This window comes from Amblyraja radiata, chromosome 32 (assembly GCF_010909765.2).
Source record: "Amblyraja radiata isolate CabotCenter1 chromosome 32, sAmbRad1.1.pri, whole genome shotgun sequence".
In the NCBI taxonomy this organism is placed as follows: domain Eukaryota; kingdom Metazoa; phylum Chordata; class Chondrichthyes; order Rajiformes; family Rajidae; genus Amblyraja; species Amblyraja radiata.
Window position 1 is genome coordinate 20,958,993 of NC_045987.1, and position 12,017 is coordinate 20,971,009.

The 12,017-nt window shown below is 48.0% G+C and overlaps 1 protein-coding gene across 1 annotated transcript in view; it reads left to right on the forward strand.

The window, feature by feature from the left end:
- The first annotated feature begins 297 nt into the window (after positions 1-297).
- nek6 (NIMA related kinase 6) overlaps positions 298-12,017 on the forward strand; it is a 114,240-nt gene continuing 102,520 nt past the window's right edge. Inside the window, exon 1 of the mRNA XM_033048750.1 lies at positions 298-687. The gene's annotated coding sequence lies outside the window, so the exon portion shown is untranslated. The remainder of the gene's footprint in view (positions 688-12,017) is intronic.

A 12,017-nucleotide genomic window follows, 5' to 3' on the forward strand; every position in this document is an offset into this window, starting at 1 on the left:
GCACATCTGGCCCGGGGACACCGCGCTGTTGACGGGCGGTGAGGGCCAGTGGAATCCGCCGCTCTCTGAGACGGGCAGAGGGAGAACGGCGAAGGAGCTCATAATTGTTGGCTAATCTGGTTTCAATTAAGAAGAAACATAAACCCGCCTAGCACACGTGATTCCAGAGAGAGAGAGAGAGAGAGAGAGAGAAAGAAAAAGCCTCCAGCATTCTTTAGCAATACAAGGTTTCATTTATCTGCAGTTTGGCTGAAAGTTGCATTTTCTCTCGCACCAACCCTCCCCTATCCACAATCAAGCCTCTCAAAGCCCACCCCTGCCCCTCACTATGGCACAACATACAGATGCAAAGCCTTTCCAGCTCTCTACTGTCCTGGTACACCGCTTGCCGCAGGCTAGAGCCGAGTGCCGGCAATAAGGAAATCGAGTCAAAACTTCAGCCACTTTCTTTGCAAAAGGCAGTCTCTCCTCCCCTCCAGAAAAAAAAAACTCAGTCCACCTCTCCCTTCTGGGAGGGCTTGCGTGGCATGTGAGCTGAACCAGGCTGAGAGCGTGAATGCATTTTCGAGCACCCGTGAGGACAGGTTGGTTTGCAAGGGGAAAAACTTCCACAGAACTTTACTTTGCTGAACCGGTTTACATAATCTGCAGCGCAGTCCTCGTGTCAGTCGCAGGCTACAGGTTGCGGTAGGTCTCCTGTTTACTTCACTTTTTATAACTAACGCCTGCTTTGCTCACTCGGCTCTGCGTCGGAGTCTCTTGCTGCTGCGACTGGCCTGATCTCTGCTTTAAGTGCGTTTGTATTGAATCCAACGTGGACGGGTTGGAATTCACCTATATATATATATATCTGTGGTCTGAATCGTTCCAGACCTGGAGTGGAGGAATTGTTGCCCTTCCTCACTGCCCCACCCCCAAGCCATATGACACAGGCAGCTCTGGGTGTTAGAAAGCTGTGGAATTCTTCAGGCCAACTTGATAAAGTTTTACAGACACCAGGAGCTGGTTTACAGATATACACAAAGTGCTGGAGCGGGTCACTGGCGGACACGGGGAGGCGACGTTTCGGGTCAGGACCAACAGTGTGAACCACAAATTCTCCAATTTTACGCAACCCCCACTCATTTTTCCTGCCTTCTCGGACCTGTGCCTCACTCTCTATCCTCCTCCACCACCACCACCCACCCCTTTCACTATCCCTCCTCTTCCAACTAATATCGTTCCATCTGGCTTCACACCACCTCCTCTTCTTATCTGACACCTTCTTGTCTCCGTTTCATCTCTGGCCTTTGTCCAGTGACCTGACAATCAACCCCCCCCCCCCTCCCCCCTCCTCCCCTTTCCCTTCACCCCTTTCCCTTCTCACCTATATCCACCTATCACTTGCCAGTCTTTGTCCCGCTCCCGGTCAGGACAATTTTAGGCCGGTCCATTTCAAGATTGTTTTGGGATTTCTAAGTGGAATTCGTCATGTATTATCCTTTTTTGATTTAAAAATAAGCCTTCATCTCACATTCCCTCCACCCATTTTTAAGAGGGTATTCACTCAGGGTGTAGTTAGACTGGTCAGAGGTTTATCTGGTTCCCTGTGCTCTTCACGCGTACTGCATTTGGAGTATTGCAGACAGTTCTGGTCGCCCCATTACAGGAAGGATGTGATGGTTTTGGTCCGGGTGCAGAAGAGGTTTACCAGAATGTTGCCTGGATTTATTATTCAAGAAGGAACTGCAGATGCTGGAAAATCCAAGGTAGACAAAAATGCTGGAGAAACTCAGCGGGTGCGGCAGCATCTATGGAGCGAAGGAAATAGGCAACGTTTAGGGCCAAAACCTTTCTTCAGACTGATCAACCTTCAGTCCGAAGAAGGGTTTTGGTACGAAACATTGCCTATTCCCTTCGCTCCATAGATGCTGCCTCACCCGCTGAGTTTCTCCAGCATTTTATGTCTACCTTCGATTTTCCAGCATCTGCAGTTCCTTCTTATACCAACTTGGATTGTTTTCTCTTGAATGACCCTTCTTGATCTTGGGGTCCAACTCCATAACTCACTGAAAGTGGCCACATGAGTAAATCCAGTGGTAAAGAAGGCTTAAGGTGTGTTTGCCTTCATTGGTTGACTCTTGAATATAAGAATCAGGATGCAACTGTACAGGACTTGTGGTTTGGCCACATTTGGAGTATTGCGTGCAGTTCTGGTCGCCCCATTGTGGTGTTGAAGAGGCTTTGAGATAAGCATGTGGTGATGCAGTGAATGGAGGGTTATGGATCATGTGCAGGCAGATGAGGGTAGTTTAACCTGGTGTCAGGTGTGGCATATACATTTTGGGTGGAAGGGCCTGTTTCTGTGCTGTACTGTTCTGTGTTCTATGTTCTACAATCCCAGGCTGTGTCTTTACAATGGATTAAACAACTTAAGTGTTGTCAGAGTAGACACCAAGTGCAGGGGTAACTCTGCAGGTCAGGCAGCATCTCTGGAGGAAAAAGTATGCGTGACGTTTCGGGTCGGAACCCTTCTTGGGACTGCTCGCATAAGTGCTGACAGGTTTAGGTCTCCAGCCAAATGCAATGCTTCTGAGATTTGACCAGTCCAACTTCTTAATAAGGTTTTTATATACCACTGGGGGCGGCACAGTGGCTCAGCGTTGGAGTTCCCACCTTACAGCGCCAGAGACCCGGGTTCGATCCTGACTACAGGTGCTTGCCTGTACGGAGGTTGCATGTTCTCCCCATGATCTGCGTGGGTTTTCGTGGACATTTTTGATTTCCTCCCACAGTCGGTATAAATGTATCTAGTATATTTCCCTAGTGTGCGTAGGATTAAGTTATTGTGCGGGGATCGTTGGTCAGTGTGGACTCGGTGGGCTGAAGGCCTGTTTCTGCACTGTAAACACTAAACTAACTGGGTATAAATCTCTCTAATACTGTATGTAGCAAGATGATCATTAACTTCTTCAGATGTCAGGCAAAGCCCCATCCATCCTATCAAGTTCAAGTTCAAGTTACATTTATTGTCACATGCACCAATTGGTACAGTGAGATTTGAGGATCAGAAGGACACTGAATAATAGTGGGTAAAGTTATGCCTAGAGTTGATGCTTGTTGCACTGTTGCAAAGAAGATGGTTGTCGGTTCATTATCCAGGACCTTTCTGCCTTGTTCCCTGCATTACAAAGATGACTGCCCTTCCAGAAAGACTTCAGTGGCCGTGAAGTGTGTTGGGATGTCTTTTAGAGTTTAGAGGTACAGTGATCACGTGTGCTATCCTACACACTAGGGGCAATTTACAGAGGCCAATTAACCTACAAAACCGGTTGTCTTTAGGATGTGGGAGGAAACCAGAGCGCATGGAGAAAACTCATGCAGTCGCAGGGAGAACGTACAAACTCCGTACAGACAGCCCGCCCGGTTAGAATAGAACCTGGGTCTCTGGCGCTGTGAGGCAACAACTCTACCGCTGCACCATTTTGCCGCTTTGGGGTTGTGTAGACTTTGCCTTCTGCCCACTGAGTCTGCAACGACCAGCGATCACCCCGTACACTAGCACTATCTTACACACACAAGGGACAATTTAACGTAGTCCATTAACCTGCAAACCTGTACGTCTTTGGAGAGTCGAAGGAAACCGGAGCTCCTGGAGAAAACCCACGCCGTCACAGGGAGAATGTACAAACTCTGTACAGACAACACCCGTAGTCAGGATCGAACCCGGGGCTCTGGCGCTGTAAGGCAGAGCTCTACCGCTGCGCCACCATGCCACCCTTGATTCAGTAAGATTCTACTAGAGTGTAGATCTATATTGTTCAGCCACACATGCATAGACAAGCCTCTCAGTCCAGGAATTAGCCGAGTGAACTCTTATCAGAGTGTCGGGTTTCTTTACATTGGAAGCAAGGCCTTTGTCTCAGCAGAGTTGCCGCGTTTACACCGGCGTGGGATAAAGAGGCGGGGTTAATGGAAACGTCCACAGGATGTTTGAAATCTCTGACAGATGGAAGGGTGCCAAGTACAATTTAGACACAGCATTAGAACGCTCACCAATGTAAGATTAAGCAATCAGTGCTACGCTTAATAATCACATCCAGCTGCTGTCAGCCAGGCTCTCTGGTGAGAGGCACTCTCGGGATGGGAGCCACTCCGTGTGGGAAGCCAAGGCCTTGATCGGCATGTTTGGCACAGGGCCATCAGGGACCATCGACTTCCACCGAGCTAAGCCCACAGACCTGCGGAGGTCACAACACAACGGTTTGATCATTAAATTCTCCAATTTTAGATTGGGTGGCACGGTGACACAGAGGAAGTGTTGCCGCCTTACATCACCAGAGACCAGGGTTCGATCCTGACTACGGGTGCTGTATCTACGGAGTTTGTACATTCTACCTGTGACCGCATTTATTTTCTCCGGGTGTTTTGGTGTCTTCCCACACACCACAGATGTATAGGTTTATAGGTTTATTGGCTTCTGTAAATTGTAAATTTCCCCTAGTGTGTAGGATAGTGCTAGTGTACTGCCAGTCGGTGCAGTCTCTGTGGGCCGAAGAGCCTGTTCCCTGCTGTATCTCTAAAAATCTAACATCTAAAGTCTAACCTGGCTATTCCTATCTGAGTGTGGTAACAGCTGCCTGCTTCCAACATCAATATGATCATCTACAAACGAGGCCCTGCCTGAAGAAGATGGCATCTAGCATCAAGGATCCCCAGCAAGGGGACATACACTCATGGGCAGGTACAGAAGCCCACCACTAGGTTAAGGCTGAAGCAGGATCCCGACCTGAAACGTCGCCTATCCACGTTCTCCAGAGATGCTGCCTGATCTGCTAAGTTACTCCAGTACTTTGTATCTTAGTTTTTTTGTAAAACAGCATCAGCAGTTATAGAGTCATACAGCGTGGAAACGGGCCCTTCGGCCCTACTTGCCCACGCCAGCAACATCTACACTAGTTCTTCCTGTACACACTTGGCCCGTATCCCTGTAAATCTATCCTATCTATGTCCCTGTCTAAATGTCTCTTTGGCATTATGATAGTATCTGCCTCGACTACCTCCTCTGTTAGCTTGTTCCATACACCCACCACCCTTTGTGTGTACAAAAATGTTATCCCTCAGGTACGATGGCGCAGCAGTAGAATTGCTGCCTTACAGCACCAGAGACCCGTGTTCGATCCTGACTATGGGTGCTGTCTGCACGGAGTATGTTTGTTCACCCCATGACCTGGGTCTGTTTTCCCCGTAGAGCTCCGGTTTCCACCCACACTCTAAAAATGTACAGGTTTGTAGGTTAATTGGCTTGGTAAAATTGTAAAGTGCCACTAGTGTGTGTATGGGATTGCAGGTCGGCTTGGACTCAGTGGGCCGAAGGGCATGCTTCCATGCAGTATCTAAAATTAAATCATTCCCCCCTCTCCTTAAACCTCTGTCCTCTCTCTTGTCTCTTTTATTGCACACGGAGAGTACAAAGGTAGACAAGTCAATAAAATAAACCAGTTTTGCCTGTTTATAAGTATTGGGACAGTTTTATCTTGTGGGTGTGGTCATGTGAACGAGTTTAACGTGACTCTTATCAACCGGAAACTAAACTTAAGTCTTGCAAAAACAGTCAATCAGTTGTCAGGTTAAAATGATAACCGCACGATGAAACGGTTAATCATTTTAAATGGTCAGGAAACAAAAAAGGCTCGTTCTTTCCTCGGTACACAAAAATGCTGGAGAAACTCAGCGGGTGCAGCAGCAGCATCTATGGAGCGAAGGAAATAGGCAACGTTTCGGGCCGAAGCCCTTCTTCAGACTGGTTTCTTTCTTTCCTCGAGTGGGTCTTTGAGCGTTCGGGATGTCGCGATGGTCTTGACAGTCCCAATCTCTTGTAGAAAACTAAAGTCTGACAGTGCACCAGTGACTGTGAAAAAATAGTTGCTGAACACAGCACAACAATAGGGGAAAGGGTAAGCTCAGTGTATCCCAACAATAAATCACCCCAAAATTAGCGCGGCCCAATAATAAATCACAGGCAGAAAAATTCATCATAGCCACTGCATCCTTATTATTCATAAGTGCACATATGCCAGATGGACTTCAGAATATTCTCGTGAAAATTTAACCCTGTTTGGCTGGTTCCGTTCAAGTTTTCGTTTTGGATGTGGAGATCCAGCACGGAAACAGGCTCTTCGGCCCACCAGGTCCATGCCGACCATCGATCACTTGTTCTCACTAGTTCTATGTGAGCCCGCTTTCGCATCCACTCCACGTACAGAGGCCAAAATTAATCTATGGGGTGTGTGAGGAAACCGGAGCACCAGGAGGAAACCCAAGCGGTCACAGGGGGAACATGCAAACTCTGCGCAAGCAGCACCCGAGGTCAGGATCAAACCCGGGTCTCCTGTCCTGTGAGGTAGCCGCTATTAAATGGTTTTCAGAAGAGGGACTTTATCTTAATGATACATCTAGTTTCCTCTCCCCTGACACTCAGTCTGAAGAAGGGCCTCGACCCGAAATGTTACCTATTCTTTCTCTCCAGAGATGTTGCCTGTCCCACGGAGTCACTCCAGTATTTTGTGTCCATCTTCTCTCACTGACACTCAGAATCCAGAGCATTGCAACAGGTCTCACACCTTCATATCAAATAAAACCCATATATAAAATCTGACTCGAACATCTGATATTAAGATAAAACACAAAATGCTGGAGACACCAGCTGGTCAACAGGCAAAGAAACATAAATAGAGTCATAAAGTCGTACGCCATGGAAACAGGCCCTTCGGCCCAACTCATTCATGCTGATCAACATACCCCATCTAAGCAAGTCGCATTTGTCTACGTTTCACATCCCTCTAAACCTTTCCTGTCCAAGTGTTTTTTAAATGTTGTTATTGTACCTGCCTCAACTACCTCCTCCGGCAGCTCGTTCCATATACCCACCACCCTGTGAGTGAAAAGGTTGCCCCTCATGTTCTTATTAAATCTGTCCCCTCTCACCTTAAACATATGCCTTCTGGTTCTTAATTCCCCTATTCTGGGGAAAAACACTCTGCCAATTCACCCTATCTATTCCTCTCATGATTTTGTACACATACAAATCGCCACTGCACTCTAGGGAATAAAGTCCTAGCTTGCCCAACCTCTCCCTGTAGCCCAGGCCCTGGAGCCCCGGCAACATGCTCGTAAATCTCCCGGCAACATTCTCGTAAATTCACGCCTTCAGAAGCCAGGTCCACACCTTGTTCAGAAAGGGTCTTGTTTTCACTTGTTGAACTTAGTTTAGAGATACAGCACGGAAACAGGCCCTTCGAACCCACGAGTCCACACCGACCAGCCATTCCCGCACACTAGCACTATCCCACATACGCCAGGGACAATTTACAATTTTACCGAAGCCGATTAACCTACAAACCTGTAGGTCTTTGGACTGTGGGAGGAAACTGGAGTCGGTCACAGGGAGAACGTACATACTGTGTACAAACAGCACCCGTAGTCAGGATTGAACCCGGGTCTCTGTCGCTGCAAGGCAGCAACTTTACTGCTGTACCACGGTGTCCCCCTTTTCCTGTGACCTGCCCTCTCAATGGAGATGCACTCCGGCCAGCGAAATACTTGCAACATATTTTTTTACATTCCTCTGCTCTCCCCAAACCTCCCCTAGATATTTCCACTCTAGTGAGAGAGTCTAAGACTAGAGGTCACAGCCTCAGAATTAAGGGATGATCCTTTAGGAAGCAGACAAAGAGGAATTTCTATAGTCAGAGGGTGGAATTCTTTGGACTGTGTAAACTGTGTAAAACCCACACAGTCACAGGGAGAATGCACTAACTCCATACATGCAGCACCTGCCTTACTGATCAAACCTGGGTTGTTGGCGTTGTGAGGCAGCAACTCTACCACTGTGCCAGTCTGCCACCTTTTCCTTCAGATATTTACAGTTATGTGTCGCTGTTCTCTGTTCTCTTTTAATGCAAATTTAGATCAATGATATTTTATGCTAAGTGTAAACATATTTTCCTTCAGAAAAATGGGCTTGGTGCAGGTATTTAGTGGTGAATTGAGTTAGCCCGAGATTGTGTGGTTATTTTTACTGGGATGATTATACTTCTGCTATCTCGATCTTCATTTCCTCGCACCGAGTCTACAGCTGGCAGAGTGGTTAGACAGACTGGAGACTTTCCAATGCTTGTCACATCCAAAATTGACCCAAGTTTGGGGGAGGGGTGTGTTTATCTGTCTGCGAGAAAAGCATTGCTGCCAGCAGCTTCCATTACTGGAGTTCCTTCAACCTTGCCGGAGCAGTGCTAGGTTTAGTTAGGCTTATTATCACCTGCACCGAGGTACAGCGAAAAGCTTTTTTGTTGCGTATTTGCATGCGATCCAGTCAGTGGAAAGACTACACATGATTGCAATCAAAGATAGACTCAAAATGCTGGCGTAACTCAGCGGGACAGGCAGCATCTCTGGAGAGAAGGAATGGGTGCTTTCATGACAAGGGCGACTCTGTGGTCTGGACAAGTTGTTGGCGATACTTAGTCCCAGGAACTTGCTGTGAGAGAGGGGGGCCTAATAGTGACCCACTATTTCGAAGACTGAAGTAATACGTGGCACGGCGGCCTTGCAGTGGAGTTGGTGCCTTACAGCACCAGAGACTCGGGTTTGATCTGGGTGCTTGTCTGTACGGAGTTTGTACGTTCTCCCCGTGACCTGCGTGGGGTTTCCCCGAGATCTTCGGTTTCTTCTCACACTCCAATGACGTACAGGTGTGTAGGCTAATTGGCTTGGTATTAATGTAAAATTGTCCCTAGTGTGTGTGTAGGGTAGTGTTAATGTGCGGGGATCGCTGGTCGGTGTGGACTCGGTGGACCTGGTGTCCGTGCTGTATCACTAAACTAAACTACAGGAGAGGCACAAAGGCCGTAGCAAGTCTATCTGTATCAGAAGGGAACGGTTTAAGTATAAGTCCACCTTTTATCTTTTATGCTGAAGCTGGGAGGCTCCTACATTCCTGCTTGTGATACGGGAGTTACAGCAGTTTGCAGATGCTTTTAATTCCTAGTTTATCAACAGAATTTGGCTTCCAAGTGAAACACACTGACACTGAAAAGTTTGTGCCCCAATAGCAGTGAAGATTTAAATTGATTAAAGGCTGGCCTTGTAAACATCTGCAACCGTTCTGTTTGTGGGGGATGGGTGTGGCTGACAGGACCGCTGTTTACTCATTGCTCCATGGTTCTCTGGCCCGTTGTAGAGGGTGCTTAAGGTCACCACATTGGTGCATCTGGAGTACCATGAAGGCCACACTGGGTGAGGGCATTGGAATTCCTTCCTCAGCTACTTAGTTTAGTTTAGAAACAGGCCCTTCGGCCCACCGAGTCCGCGCCGACCAGCGATCTCCATAGACTAAGGCTATCCTACACACACTAGGGACACTTTTTACCGAAGCCAATTAACCTACAAACCTGTACGTCTTTGGAGTGTGGGAAGATCTCGGAGAAAACCCACGCGGTCATGGGGAAGAACGTACAAACTCCATACCAGGATCGAACCCGGGTCTCCGGCGCTGTAAGGCAGCAACTCTACTGCTGGGCCACCTTTGGACTTCTATGGACCTTGTTTTTGGTTGTACTACAGCCATTGACTTTGTACTATTAATGCTAGCTAACGCTGCCACTATCATACCCGTGCCAAAGAAAAGCAAGATCTCATGCCTTCATGACTCCCGTCCAGTGGGCTTGACATTGACATGAAGTGCTTCGACCGATTGGTTATGGAACACGTTAAATCCAGCCTACCCAGCGGCCTTGACCCATTGCAGTTCACCTACCGTCACAACTGGTCCGTGGCTGATGTAATCTCCCTGACCCACACTCATCCCTGGGTCACCTGGTTAATGTCAGACTCCTATACATATACTACAGCTCTGCTTTCAATACCATTATCCCATCAAAGCACATCTCCAAACTCATGAAACTTGGAGTCAGCATTCCCTTCTGCAACTGGACCCTTGACTCCCTGACCAACAGACCACAATCAGTGTGAATCGGTGACAAATCATCCTCTGCGATAATCCTCAACACTGGTGCCCCACAAGGATGCGTTCTCAGCCCCCTGATGGACACAAAAATCTGGAGTAACTCAGCCGGGCAGGCAGCATCTCGGGTGACTTTTCGGGTCGAGACTCTTCTTCAGAAACGTCACCCATTCCTTCTGTCCAAAGATGTTGCCTGTCCCGCTGAGCTACTCCAGCATTTTGTGCCTATCTTTGGTTTAAACCAGCATCTGCAGTTCTTTCCTACACATTCCCGGCCCCCTGCTAGACTCCTTATACACTCGGCCAAATACACTCGGCTGTGCAGCCAAAGACCAATCCAACTCAATTTACAAATTTGCAGACGACACCACCATTGTGGGCCGAATATCAAATGATGACGAGACGGAGTACAGGAAGGAGATTGAGAACCTCATATTCTGTTGCCACGACAATAACTTCTTCTGTACGGTCAGCAAGACAAAGGAGGTTCAAGGTCAACGTGAATTTATTGTCACATGTACCAATTAAGGTGCAGTGAAATTCAAATTACCATACAGCTATACTAAAAAAAAATCAGCGAGACACACAACTACATAAAGGTTAACATAAACATCCACCACAGTGGATTCCCCCATGTTCCTCGCTGTGATGGAAGGCAATAAAGTCCAAACTTGTCCCTCTTTTTTTTTTCTCCCACGGTCGGGGCGATCAAAGCTCCCGCGTCGGGGCTCCTGCTGCTTGGAACTCCCGAAAGTCGGCCTCTAACCAGAGACTGCGATCTCCACGGTGTTTAAGTCCGCAGGCACCCACGGTTGGAGCTCGAGGTCGATCCCTGGCAATGGGATCGCGGGCTCCGTGATGTTAAGTCCGCAGAATCCCGAAATCTCATGATTTCTCACGAAGCTCACGAAATCGGTCACCAGCAAAGGCCGCCAACTCCTCGATGTTAGGCCGCAGTGCAGGTGGAGATACGATACGGAAAAAAATCGCATCTCCGTCGAACTAAAAGATTAGAAAAAGTTTCCGCCAACTCGGTCACTCCCTCTTCTCCCCTCTCCTCTCTCTGGCTGCATAGGGCGCAACTAAAAGCTTTTACTGTGCCTCGGTACACATGACAACTAAACTAAACCCGCAGTCAGGATTGAACCCGGGCCTCTGGCGCTGTGAGGCAGCATCTCGACCGCTGCTTTCAAAACCGTTATTCCATCCAAACTCGTGGAACTTGGAGCCAGCATTCCCCTCTGCAACTGGATCCTTGACCTCCTGACCCACAGACCACAATCAGGATCGAACCCGGCTCTATGGCGCTGTGAGACAGCGACTCTACCACTGCGCCACTATGCCGCCCTGAGTTTGGACTTTTAAATAAATATATTCGCATGGATGTTTAACTTTATTGCTTCTAAGCAAAGCATTTGTTTACAGTGAGGGCCTAATTCATAAGGATCTAATTTTAGCTCAGGGTCCAGTTTCTTCTCCCTGCAGCCGACGGTGTCACCACATCACTAGAAACCTTGTGATAATCCGTGCCAAGTAAGTTTCATTCCAGGTTTCTCGACTTGTTTCTCCTGACTAGGCCGGGTTAACGCACAGAAACCATGAGGGGTAATGAGACTTTGGGATTCAGAAGACGACAAAAGCGCAGGCTTTAAATATTCTTAAAGGCCGATGTCGATGATTGTTGTTAAGCAAGGAGGTTAAAGGTTACTGTGGCTGGAGGGGACTGCAGAGTTAAGGCCACAGTCTGATCAGCCATGGTCTTGTTTAACAATGGGGCCAGTGCAAGGGCTCGATGGCCCCGTGGGTTAAATGCTTATGCTTGTACCCAGGTTCGACCTGACCTCGGGTGCTGTCTGTGTGGAGTTTGCACATTCTCCCTGTGACTGCGTGGATTTCCTCTGGGTACTCTGGTTTCCTTTCACATCGCACAAGATGTGTGGGTTTGTGAATGAATCGGCCACTGTAAATTGCCCCTAATGTGTAGGGAGTGGATGCAAAAGAGGGATAATATAGA